Source organism: Ranitomeya imitator, chromosome 5 (assembly GCF_032444005.1).
Source record: "Ranitomeya imitator isolate aRanImi1 chromosome 5, aRanImi1.pri, whole genome shotgun sequence".
NCBI lineage: Eukaryota > Metazoa > Chordata > Amphibia > Anura > Dendrobatidae > Ranitomeya > Ranitomeya imitator.
The window spans coordinates 274,302,217-274,316,514 of record NC_091286.1 but is presented as its reverse complement, the minus strand read 5'-3'; the positions used below and the strand labels follow the sequence as shown (position 1 = coordinate 274,316,514).

The following is a 14,298-nucleotide window of genomic DNA, read 5'->3' as shown; positions in this document are numbered from 1 at the left end:
GTGAGTATAATTTAACTTGTTTTTCTTATCTTTCAGGATACATAGGGAGGCTTATCTACAGCATTACAGAATGCTGTAGATAAGCCCCTCATGGCGGTGGCTGCAGATTATACGGCCAAAATTAGGTGAGATTCCATTTAACCCCTTCATGACCCAGCCTATTTTGACCTTAAAGACCTTGCCGTTTTTTGCAATTCTGACCAGTGTCCCTTTATGAGGTAATAACTCAGGAACGCTTCAACGGATCCTAGCGGTTCTGAGATTGTTTTTTCGTGACATATTGGGCTTCATGCTAGTGGTAAATTTAGGTCAATAAATTCTGCGTTTATTTGTGATAAAAACGGAAATTTGGCGAAAATTTTGAAAATTTCGCAATTTTCACATTTTGAATTTTTATTCTGTTAAACCAGAGAGATATGTGACACAAAATAGTTAATAAATAACATTTCCCACATGTTTACTTTACATCAGCACAATTTTGGAAACAAAATTTTTTTTTGTTAGGAAGTTATAAGGGTTAAAATTTGACCAGCGATTTGTCATTTTTACAACGAAATTTACAAAACAATTTTTTTAGGGACCACCTCACATTTGAAGTCAGTTTGAGGGGTCTATATGGCTGAAAATACCCAAAAGTGACACCATTCTAAAAACTGCACCCCTCAAGGTACTCAAAATCACATTCAAGAAGTTTATTAACCCTTCAGGTGCTTCACAGCAGCAGAAGCAACATGGAAGGAAAAAATGAACATTTAACTTTTTAGTCACAAAAATTATCTTTTAGCAACAATTTTTTTATTTTCCCAATGGTAAAAGGAGAAACTGAACCACGAAAGTTGTTGTCCAATTTGTCCTGAGTACGCTGATACCTCATATGTGGGGGTAAACCACTGTTTGGGCGCACGGCAGGGCTTGGAAGGGAAGGAGCGCCATTTGACTTTTTGAATCAAAAATTGGCTCCACTCTTTAGCGGACACCATGTCACGTTTGGAGAGCACCCGTGTGCCTAAAAATTGGAACTCCCCCACAAGTGACCTCATTTTGCAAACTAGACGCCCCAAGGAACTTATCTAGATGCATAGTGAGCACTTTGAACCCCCAGGTGCTTCACAAATTGATCCGTAAAAATGAAAAAGTACTTTTTTTTTCACAAAAAAATTCTTTTAGCCTCAATTTTTTCATTTTCACATGGGCAACAGGATAAAATGGATCCTAAAATGTGTTGGGCAATTTCTCCTGAGTACACCAATACCTCACATGTGGGGGTAAACCACTGTTTTGGCACATGGTAAGGCTCGGAAGGGAAGGAGCGCCATTTGACTTTTTGAATGAAAAATTATTTCCATCGTTAGCGGACACCATGTCGCGTTTGGATAGCTCCTGTGTGCCTAAACATTGGCACTCCCCCACAAGTGACCCCATTTTGGAAACTAGACCCCCCAAGGAACTTATTTAGATGCCTAGTGAGCACTTTAAACCCTCAGGTGCTTCACAAATTGATCTGTAAAAATGAAAAAGTACTTTTTTTTCACAAAAAAATTCTTTTCGCCTCAATTTTTTCATTTTCACATGGGCAGTAGGATAAAATGGATCATAAAATTTGTTGGGCAATTTCTCCCGAGTACGCCGATACCTCATATGTGGGGGTAAACCACTGTTTGGGCACTCGGCAGGGCTCGGAAGGGAAGGCGCGCCATTTGACTTTTTGAATGGAAAATTAGCTCCAATTGTTAGCGGACACCATGTCGCGTTTGGAGAGCCCCTGTGTGCCTAAACATTGGAGCTCCCCCACAAGTGACACCATTTTGGAAACTAGACCCCCCAAGGAACTTATCTAGATATTGAGCACTTTAAACCCCAAGGTGCTTCACAGAAGTTTATAAAGCAGAGCCATGAAAATAAAAAATAATTTTTCTTTCCTCAAAAATGATTTTTTAGCCTGGAATTTCCTATTTTGCCAAGGATAATAGGAGAAATTGGACCCCAAATATTGTTGTCCAGTTTGTCCTGAGTACGCTGATACCCCATATGTGGGGGTAAACCACTGTTTGGGCGCACGGCAGGGCTCGGAAGGGATGGCACTCCATTTGGCTTTTTAAATGGAAAATTAGCTAAAATCATTAGCGGACACCATGTCACGTTTGGAGAGCCTCTGTGTGCCCCTGTGTGCCTAAACATTGGAGATCCCCCAGAAATGACCCCATTTTGGAAACTAGACCCCCAAAGGAACTAATCTAGATGTGTGGTGAGGACTTTGAACCCCCAAGTGCTTCTCAAAAATGATCTTTTAGCCTGCAATTTTTTATATTCCCAAGGGTAACAGGAGAAATTTGACCCCAAAAGTTGTTGTCCAGTTTCTCCTGAGTACGCTGATACCCCATATGTGGGGGTAAATCACTGTTTGGGCACATGCCGGGGCTCGGAAGTGAAGTAGTGACGTTTTGAAATGCAGACTTTGATGGAATGCTCTGTAGCCGTCACGCTGCGTTTGCAGAGCCCCTGATGTGGCTTAACAGTAGAAACCCCCCACAAGGGACCCCATTTTGGAAACTAGACCCCGAAAGGAACTTATCTAGATGTGTGGTGAGCACTTTGAACCCCCAAGTGCTTCATAGAAGTTTATAATGCAGAGCCGTGAAAATAATAAATACGTTTTCTTTCCTCAAAAATAATTATTTAGCCCAGAATTTTTTAATTTTCCCAAGGGTTACAGGAGAAATTTGACCCCAATATTTGTTGTCCAGTTTCTCCTGAGTATGGTGATACCCCATATGTGGGGGTAAACCACTGTTTGGGCACACGTTGGGGCTCGGAAGTGAAGTAGTGACGTTTTGAAATGCAGACTTTGATGGAATGCTCTGCGGGCGTCACGTTGCGTTTGCAGAGCCCCTGATGTGCCTAAACAGTAGAAACCCCCCACAAGTGACCCCATTTTGGAAACTAGACCCCGAAAGGAACTTATCTAGATGTGTGGTGAGCACTTTGAACCCCCAAGTGCTTCATAGAAGTTTATAATGCAGAGCTGTGAAAATAATAAATACGTTTTCTTTCCTCAAAAATAATTATTTAGCCCAGAATTTTTTATTTTCCCAAGGGTTACAGGAGAAATTGGACCCCAAAAGTTGTTGTCCAGTTTCTCCTGAGTACGCTGATACCCCATGTGTGGGGGTGAACCACTGTTTGGGCACACGTCGGGGCTCAGAAAGGAAGTAGTGACTTTTGAAATGCAGACTTTGATGGAATGGTCTGCGGGCATCACGTTGCGTTTGCAGAGCCCCTGGTGTGCCTAAACAGTAGAAACCCCCCACAAGTGACCCCATTTTGGAAACTAGACCCCCCAAGGAACTTATCTAGATATGTGGTGAGCACTTTGATCCCCCAAGTGCTTCACAGACGTTTACAACGCAGAGCCGTGAAAATAAAAAATCATTTTTCTTTCCTCAAAAATGATGTTTTAGCAAGCATTTTTTTAGATTCACAAGGTTAACAGGTTAAATTGGACCCCAGTAATTGTTGCGCAGTTTATCCTGAGTATACTGATACCCCATATGTGGGGGTAAACCACTGTTTGGGCACACGTCAGGGCTCGGAAGTGAGGGAGCACCATTTGACTTTTTGAATACGAGATTGGCTGGAATCAATGGTGGCACCATGTTGCGTTTGGAGACCCCTGATGTGCCTAAACAGTGGTAACCCCTCAATTCTACCTCCAACACTAACCCCAACACACCCCTAACCCTAATCCCAACTGTAGCCATAACCCTAATCACAACCCTAACCACAACCCTAATTCCAACCCTAACCCTAAGGCTATGTGCCCACGTTGCGGATTCGTGTGAGATATTTCCGCACCATTTTTGAAAAATCCGCGGGTAAAAGGCACTGCGTTTTACCTGCGGATTTTCCGCGGATTTCCAGTGTTTTTTGTGCGGATTTCACCTGCGGATTCCTATTGAGGAACAGGTGTAAAACGCCGCGGAATCCTCACAAAGAATTGACATGCTGCTGAAAATACAACGCAGCGTTTCCGCGCGGTATTTTCTGCACCATGGGCACAGCGGATTTGGTTTTTCATATGTTTACATGGTACTGTAAACCTGATGGAATACTGCTGCGAATCCGCAGCGGCCAATCCACTGCGGATCCGCAGCCAAATCTGCACCGTGTGCACATAGCCTAATTCTAAAGGTATGTGCACACTGCGGAAAACGCTGCAGATCCGCAGCAGTTTCCCATGAGTTTACAGTTCAATGTAGACCTATGGGAAACAAAAAATCGCTGTACACATGCTGCGGAAAAACTGCACGGAAACGCAGCGGTTTACATTCCGCAGCATGTCACTTCTTTGTGCGGATTCCACAGCGGTTTTACAACTGCTCAAATAGAAAATCGCAATTGTAAAACCGCAGTGAAATGCGCAGAAAAAAACGCGGTAAATCCGCCATAAATCCGCAGCGGTTTAGCACTGCGGATTTATCAAATCCACAGAGGACCAGAATACGTGTGCACATACCGAAACCCTAACCCTAGCCCTAACCCTACCCCTAACCCTACCCCTAGCCCTAACCCTAGCCCTATCCCTACCCCTAACCCTAGCCCTAGCCCTACCCCTACCCCTACCCCTAACCCTACCCCTAACCCTACTCCTAACCCTACCCCTAACCCTAACCCTACCCCTATTCTAACATTAGTGGAAAAAAAAAATTTCTTTATTTTTTTATTGTCCCTACCTATGGGGGTGACAAAGGGGGGGTCATTTATTATTTTTTTTATTTTGATCACTGAGATATAATCTATCTCAGTGATCAAAATGCACTTTGGAACGAATCTGCCGGCCGGCAGATTCGGCGGGCGCACTGCGCATGCGCCCGCCATTTTGGAAGATGGCGGCGCCCAGGGAGAAGACGGACGGGACCCGGCAGGATCGGTAAGTATGATGGGGTGGGGGGGACCACGGGGGGGGGGATCGGAGCACAGGGAGGAATCGGAGCGCGGCAGGCGTGGAACAGAGCACGGGGGGCGTGGAACGGAGCACGGGGGGGCTGGAACGGAGCACGGGGGGGCTGGAACGGAGCACGGGGGGGTGGAACGGAGCACGGGGGGGTGGATCGGAATGCAGGGGGGGTGATTGGAGCACGGGGGGTGATTGGAGCACGGGGGGAACGGACAAGAGCACGGGGGGGAGCGGAGCACTGGATGGAGGGGAGCCGGAGCAGTGTACCGGCCAGATCGGGGGGCTGGGGGGGCGATCGGTGGGGTGGGGTGGGGGCATAATAGTATTTCTAGCCATGGCCGATGATATTGCAGCATCGGCCATGGCTGGATTGTAATATTTCACCCGTTATAATAGGTGAAATATTACAAACCGCTCTGATTGGCAGTTTCACTTTCAACAGCCAATCAGAGCAATCGTAGCCACGAGGGGGTGAAGCCACCCCCCCTGGGCTAAACTACCACTCCCCCTGTCCCTGCAGATCGGGTGAAATGGGAGTTAACCCTTTCACCCGATCTGCAGGGACGCGATCTTTCCATGACGCCACATAGGCGTCATGGGTCGGATTGGCACCGACTTTCATGACGCCTACGTGGCGTCAAAGGTCGGGAAGGGGTTAATAGGGTATCAGACAGTTACAGAGTTACAGAGCAGGTTGCCACTATAGCAAAGCAAATGGAAGTCCCATGAAATCTCTAGGAATAGAAATCACATAAATATCTTTAGGAAGATGGGCAGCACAGTGGCTCAGTGGTTAACATTGTTGCTTTGGAGTCTTAGAATCCTGGATTCAAATCACCAGTAACAACATCTTCAAGGAGTTTGTAAGTTCTGCCATTTTTGTGTGGTTCACCTCTGTTTTCCTTCCACACTCCGAAAACATACTGGTAGGTTAGATTGTGAGCCCCAATGGGGACAGAGCCCTGTGACACATGACAGTGCTGTATAAGTAAGCAAAATAAAGAAATAGTGATTCTCAGGAGCTGATTATATCCTTCAGTTTGCCCCATTGGTGGCACAGCTGGGAAACTAAACACATTACTGACCGTCTTTGTACCATCAGTTACAGCTGATTGTTGGCGGTTCATTTGTGATCAGCTCATTGTCCGGCTGCCGTCACACTAGCAGTATGTGGTCAGTATTTTACATCAGTATTTATAAGCCAAAACCAAGAGTGGGTGATAAATACAGAAGTGATGCATATGTTTCTATTATACTTTTCCTCTATTTGTTCCACTCCTGGTTTTGGCTTACAAATACTGATGTAAAATACTGACCAAATACTGATAGTGTGATGGCAACCTCAAGGAATTTATCTAAACAGAACAGCAAGGCAAAAGAAAAGAGGTGCATCAAGAAACATTTCTAAAGCAAACTATTTGTCTAAAGTGGGAATTTTGGTGTAGATACATTTTTTTGTCTTTTTTTTTAAACTATATTTACTATATATGTATTCACATTTCCAAGAGATGTTCCAAAGCTTGTTTATTCTTGCATAAGTCCTAAGGCCTCTTTCACACAGCAGTCTTTTGCCGTCAGTCTCAATCCGGCGAATTTTGAAAAAAAAAAAAGGATCTGGCGAATATTGCCGCCAGATCCATTTTTTTCTCATAGACTTGTATTAGCGTCGAATTGCGACGGATGGCCTCACGTTTCATCTGTCGTTTGCCGGATCTGTTGAAAATTGTTCATCCGATGGCCGGAGAAAACGGACATAGTAAAGTTTTTTGTGTCCGTCGAAAAAAACGGACAGCGACGGATCCGTCGCCGTCCGTCGTTTGCTAGAATGGAACCCTATGGGAGCCGGTTCCGTCAAATGACGGAATCTGGCAATGGATTCCATTTTTTTTAACTGAGCATGCTCCGATTTTTTTAGGATCCAATTAGCTGGATCTTCTAGTTGGATCCAGCGAAAAAAACGGATCCGTCGCATCAGTTTTTCACAATCTGCGACGGATCCGTTTTTTTTCCAACATTCGACGGATTGTGACTGATGGCAAAAAAATGATGTGTAAAAGCAACCTAACTGCCAAGCAGGCTTCCATGTTACAAGTTTATCGCGTGTCAATTAATTATTTTTCAATTATACATCTCTAAAACATAAAACAACATATAGGCTGAAGTTTTCATTGTTTTGAAGTAGCTTTTAAATTAAATATTGCAAAAAAAATGTAAGCAGATAAACCAAATTTCTGCACAACATTACATTTTAATTAGGCATTATTGCAAGCTGCTGCTACTGTTGTCTGATGTTTAGCTTTTTCCAATACATCATACACATATGCATGGATACATAGAACTAGGCACAGATGTTTTATTTTTCTTGGAAGTAAAGCACACCATACTGTATGTGACTTGTTGCCCCCTTGTTACACTACTAATGACCATTTCTAGAGAACAGTTAAATTTAAAGGTGTTGTCTGGTCTTCTGATAAAAGGCTCCAGCCACTATATGTAATGCAGACTTCTGAAACAGCGTGCGGTATTGCCGACAAGATTGGTATGCAATATGCATACTTCCAGACACATTCTGATTAGACGTGCTCAGCCTCCTTCAATGCAAGTGAATTAGGCCAAGCATTTGTAGTGGGCCTGCTCTCACCGACAATACCGGTGAACCTGACAGCGCGCACGCTGCACACTGTAAGGATTCAAACGTCTGCACTCATACGAGTGACTTCAGACTTATTAGCAGACCAGACAACCCCCTTAACATAATTTAATAGACAGATACTCTAACACTGCACAATACATAATAACAATTTTTTTCTGCTAGATCATTTGTTATTCTTATCTTTTCTGAACAAAAAATACCATATAGATGAATAATTACACCATATAGTGCCTGAATAATGCCATCAAATCATTGTTGATATAGATTTGCGATTAGTTCCTAAAGACATATTGTGTAGTGGATCTTGTAAAGATGGTGTGAGACAAGTGGACTTCTGCCATGTAATGACAATAAAACTGAAAATTTCCAAAGAGTTACTAATAAATAAAACTGCTAACTAGAGATGAGCAAAGCTTTCAACATTCGGTTTGCTTTGCCGAACAATTTGACGTTCGCAGAACATGTTTGCCGAATGGCTCGAGGAACGTACCTGAACGCCATTAGATTCAATGGGAGGCCAAACCAACCGTATACACAACACCTTAAGGGGAGTCAAAAAGCTTCCCAAATGGCTAAAATTAGGGGTAGACACCATGAAAACTGGCATCAATTGATCCACAGTAGAAATTTGCAAATGGCACAGCAGCAGTCATCCATGGGCCATGCATGAGGTATTAGGGTCGGCCCAGCATTTACAGCTTGGAACTGAATTTTCAATGAGGACCTGGTGGTTAAGGGAGTGGTGTAAGCCTTTTTAGCTGGGAGACATTATACCTCATGCAACACCTCCAATTTTTTATTCCAGCCACACTTAGATGGCTCAAACATAATGTACAAATAGTAACACAAGTAGTTGACTGAACAATTGACCCACAGTAGAACCTTTCATAATGGCACAGCAGCAATGATCAATAGGCCATGCATGTGGTATTAGCATCTTGGCCAGTATTTACAGCTTGGAATTGAAGTTTAAATTAACCCCTTTCTGCCAGCTGACGGAATAGTACGTCAGCTGGCAGATCCCCTGCTTTGAGGTGGGCTCCGGCGGTGAGCCCACCTCAAAGCCGCGACATGTCAGCTGTTTTGTACAGCTGACATGTGCGCGCAATGAGCGCGAGCGGAATCGCGATCCGCCCGCGCCCATTAACTAGTTAAATGCCGCCGTCAAGCGCTGACAGCGGCATTTAACTAGCGCTCCCGGCCGCGCGGCCGGAAGTGCTCGCACTGCGGACCCCCGTCACATGATCGGGGGTCAGCAGTGCATCGCCATAACAACCAGAGGTCTCCTTGAGACCTCTATGGTTGTTGATGGCCGATTGCTTTGAGCGCCACCCTGTGGTCGGCGTTCAAAGCAACCCTGCATTTCTGCTACATAGAGGTGATCTGTACTTCACCTCTATGTAGCAGAGCCGATCGAGTTATGCATGCTTCTAGCCTCCTATGGAGGCTATTGAAGCATGCCAAAATTAAAAAAAAAAAGTGATTAAAAATATAAAAAAAATAAAAAATATATAAAAGTTCAAATCACCCCCCTTTCGCCCCAATCAAAATAAAACAATTAAAAAAAAATCAAACATACACATATTTGGTATCGCCACGTTCAGAATCGCCCGATCTATCAATAAAAACAAAGGATTAACCTGACCGCTAAATGACGTAGCGAGAAAAAAAATCAAAACGCCAAAATTACGTTTTTTTGGTCGCCACGACATTGCATTAAAATGCAATAACGGGCGATCAAAAGAACGTATCTACACCAAAATGGTATCATTAAAAATGCCAGCTCGGCACGCAAAAAATAAGCCCTCACCTGACCCCAGATCACGAAAATTGGAGACGCTACGGGTATCGGAAAATCGCGCTTTTTTTTTTTTTTTTTTAGCAAAATTTGGAATTTTTTTTCACCACTTAGATAAAAAATAACCTAGACATGTTTGGTGTCTATGAACTCGTAATGACCTGGAGAATCATAATGGCAGGTTAGTTTTAGCATTTAGTGAACCTAGCAAAAAACCCAAACAAAAAACAAGTGTGAGATTGCACTTTTTTTGCAATTTCATCACACTTGGAATTTTTTTCCCGTTTTCTGTTACATGGCATTGTAAAATCAATGGTATCGTTCAAAAGTACATCTCGTCCCGCAAAAAATAAGCCCTCACATGGCCATATTGACGGAAAAACAAAAAAGTTATGACTCTGGGAAGGAGGGGAGCAAAAAACGAAAATGAAAAAGCGGAAAAAGCTCCGGGGGTGAAGGGGTTAAGACCAGGTGGGTGAGGGACCAGTGTAGGCCAGCTAAAAGCTGGAGCCCTGATACCTCATGCAACAGCTCAAATTTTTTTCCCAGTCAGACTCAGACGGCACAAATATCAGCTTGGTAGAGCACCAAAATTAGAAAAATGTAAGGATAGTAACACTGGTAGTTGACTAAAACTAAGCGCAGGCCTGTTGGTCTGCGAGCCATACTGTAACAGGCACCACACATGAAGGAGACTCAACTTGGAGTATAAATATTTCCCAAATTTAGGGGCAGACAACAGGAAATGTGGCATCAATTTACTTACAGTAGAAATTTGATAATGGCACAGCAGAAGCCAACCATGTGCCTTGAATGAGGCATCAAGGTATGAGCAAGCATTTAGAGCTTTGAATTACGTTTTAGTTAAGACGTGGTGGTTAGGGGAGTGATGTAAGCCTTCTTATCTGGCAGACCTGATACCTCATGCAACACCTCCAATTTTCTTTTTTTCCAGCCACATTCAGATGGCAAAAATGTCAGTTTCATACAGTAACATTGGTAGAAAAATTTAAGGAAAGTAACACAGGTAGTTAACTGAAAGTAAGTGCAGACCTGCCTGTCTGGAAGCCCTACTTACATGGGCAACCCACCAGATGGAGATCCAACTTGGAGTCTCCACATTTCAAAAATTGTCACAAAGCACTAAAGTGGCATCAATTTCCACAGAGTAGAAACAGAATAACAGACCTCTGACACACCATCCACCACAGACAACCCACCTGATGGAGACCCAACTTGGAGTCTCCACATTTCAAAAAAATAATTGTCACACAGCACTAAAAATAATTGTCACTCAGCACTAAAAGTGCAATCAATATTCCACAGATTAGAAACCGTACAATAGGCCTCTGACACACGTTTTACTACAGGCAACACACCAGATGGAGACCAAACTTGGAATCTCGACATTTAAAAAAATTATTGTAACAGCACTAAAGTGGCATCACTTGCCATAGAGTCGAAACAGTGTTATTGCAATCTGACACACCTTGCACAACAGGCAACCCACCAGATGGAGACCCAAATTTTAGTCTTCACATTTCACAAAATAATTGTCACACAGCACTAAAGTAGCATCAATTTCCACAGAGTAGAAACAATATAATAGGCCTCTGCCACATCTTCTACTACAGGCAACTCACCAGATGGAGACCGAACTTGGAGTCTCCAAAAGCAATTGCAACAGCAGACACAGAAGACAACACAAAGATGGCACAGACTGCGATAACGCAACATCAATGCATAACACTAAAAACGACACCGTCGCCTAGTCTGCCCAATCTGCAACAGATCAGAGATCCATGACTTGTTCATTTTGATGAAAGTTAGGCAGTCTACATTTTGAGGGGACAGCTGGATGCGCTTATCCATCAGGACACCACCAGCAGCACTGAAGGCACACTGTGTGCCTCACTGCTGTCTTGGGGAAAACCACTCTTAAGATTGTCTACAAGCCTATTTCGACACTCCAGCATGCCCGCATCCCTTTCCAGGGGGGAAGCATCTGGCTAAATTTACTCTTGTAACCAGTAGTCAGTATTATTTCTAACCCTAAGAATATGGGCATCGTGTTGAAGTGCAGCAAGAAGCCGCTCATCTGTCGGACGCATCTATGACGTCCAAGTCCATGCTGTGTTGGAGGTGGGGTAACACTCAAGGTTGCTTAATCCTCTCCCGCCAACCATGGACAACAGAGAGCTGATAATTATCCTTTTCATCTCCTGACTATTGCACATCCATCACCTCATCCTCCTTAATTTATTCCTCGGCTCCTGCATCTTCACTAACAGTTTGTCTGGTACCATGAACCCCTTTGATCGCTGTAAGCCACCCTTCCAAGGCACCTGCCTGTGCGATGACAGTCCAGAAAGTTAAGATATTATTACCCCTTCCACATCCTCCTTTGCTTCATGCTCTTCCACTGGGACCATCACATGTAGATGTCCGGAACAGTGATGCTGATGACACATCATCAGCGCTAACCATCTTAGTAGTCATTTGAAAACTGTGCAGATGAGTGCAGAGGTCCATGACCTGTTCACACTCCGCAAGCGTGATTTGCACCATGTCCAAACTGCGTTGGCCCAGGCTATGCAAAAGGACATACTGTACCAGGGCTTGTCGCTGCTGCCACAGTCTCTGCAACATGTGCAGAGTGGAATTCCACCATGTCGGAACATCACTAATGAAACGGTTATCAGGTAGGCCGAAAGGCCTCTGTAGCGATGCAAGTCAATGACCTGCGGGGTGTGATAGTCAGAAGTGAGAACACAGAGACCATGCTTTCTGCAGTAGCATCCAAACCGGGATAGTGGCAGAGAAACTGCTGTATCACCAGGTTGAGGTTGTGAGCCATGAAGGCACATGTGCGAGGTTGCCATGGCATAGGGCTGCCACCAGGTTTGCACCGTTATCGCACACGGCCTTCCCTGGCTCTAGGTTTAGTGGAGACAGCCATTGCTCTAACTCAGCCTGGATACCTGTCCACAACTCTTGAGCTGTGTGACTGCAATCTCCAAGGCATATTAATATAAACACTGTCTGATTCTGCACCACAGTACAGTGGTGATTGAGATTCTATGTGCACTGTTGGAACGCGTGTCTGATTAAGAGAGAGGTTGAGAGCACAGGTGGAAGCCCTAGAGGAGGTGGAGGAGGCAGAAACAGTGGAGGAACTGTTACATACAGAGGTTTGCCCGCAAGCCTTGGGGATTTAAAGACTTGTGGAGCAGCTCCTTGATCGCTTGCCCCCATAGCCACCAGAGTCACCCATTGCCCAGTCAGCGAGATAATGCCCCTGCCCATGTTTGCTTGTCCATGTCACGGCTGTGTTAGAGGCTGCAGTGTCACTGCATCTAGCTGCAGAAGGTCTCAGCGGTTGGCTTTACAGACTCCTTCCTAGTCTTTCTGACTAGGCAACCTACCCCCGGTTCTAGTTGACACACCTGGACTGGTGTTTTAAAACTCCCAGCTTGCTGCTAGGAGTTGTTGGTGATATTTCCATTTCCCTGTTGAGGCTTGGAGCTATAGCAGTCAGCTATCTTCCTCTTTGGTGTTTGGAGGACATCTGTGTTTCTCTCTGAGTCTACTCAAGCTAAATGTTCCCATTGTTTGTGCTTCACATCTGTCTTTAGTGGTAGTGGGGATTGACTAGTGAGCAACCTGTCCTTCACTATGCAGGGCTTATAGCCGGGTCAGGCAGGGGTTAGGTATCCTGTTTGGCGATAGGTGCGGAACCTATAAAGGGATGCTTAGGGCAGACAGGGTGACATTAGATCTGCCTAGGGGTCTCCACTCCCCCCTTCCCTAGTGTTGGGTTCCCTTCTCCTTATCCCTTCGTGTTGCACTTAGTCTTTCCAACACTGTGCGTCACAGTCCAGGTGTCAGTGGTGAAATGCACCATGGCAGACATCAATTTTTCTAGGGAATGGGTGATGCTGTAAGCGACATGCTGGTGTAGAGCAGGCACAGCTTTCTTAGAGAAGTAATGGCGACTGGGCAACTGGTTCTGGGAGACTGCGATGGCCATCAACTTTCGGAAACCGTCTGTATCCACCAGTCGGAAAGGTAGCATTTCCATGGCCAACAGATTGGAGATGGTGGAGTTAAGCTCTTAGCTTTGCCATGTGTATGAGAAACATTCTTTTAAGTGCCTACAACTGCGGGACCAAGGACTGGCTGCTTTGCTAAGAGAGGGCGGAGTACGAAGAACAGGACCAACTGCTGGACTGTGAGTGAGGTGCAGGTGGAGATGTTATGGTGGATTGAGAAAGATGTGTTGTGCTAGGTGACACAAAAGCAGCAGTCATGTCTATTTCCGTAACAGCTGACCGACTCTCACTCACCCCGACTGTGGTGGATAAACAATTGTAGCTTCTGTGGCCGGAGACCTGTGTATGAAGACTTGGAATGGTGACAGAGGAGGAAGAAGCAGCAGATGGGGTTGATGGGACGGTCGGTGGTTGGCGAGGCCTGCTAGTCCGCATTTTAGCGCAGTGAGATTCCAACACTAAGGCATGTTGATCGCGCATGTGGCGGTTCATGCATGTAGTTGTCAAATTATGACAATTTTTGCCTCTACTGAGTTTTCTTTTCAAATTTGACAAACACCTAATGCAGGACTCACAGTCTCAGTGCTTCCAGGACTCCAGCCCATACCAGGACAATCCAACACTGACCGTTCATCAGGTCCATGGTCTCAGTGCTTGCAGGACTTCTCCAATGCCAGGAGACTCCAACACCGACCTTCCAGGACCTTGCACATGGAGCAAACAGATCCATACACAGGAACCACACAGGAACATGTGACCCACACCCTGGTCAAATTACATACCGGTAACCACTCCCCTGGGTGGGAGTGTGGGTGTGTGTGGCTAGTTTGACCCTCCCATC

At 44.9% G+C, this 14,298-nt stretch overlaps 1 protein-coding gene across 1 annotated transcript in view; it reads right to left on the bottom strand.

Moving 5' to 3' along the window:
* Positions 1 to 14,298, bottom strand: part of NT5DC1 (5'-nucleotidase domain containing 1) — a 394,037-nt gene that overhangs the window by 56,831 nt on the left and 322,908 nt on the right. The window lies entirely within an intron of this gene.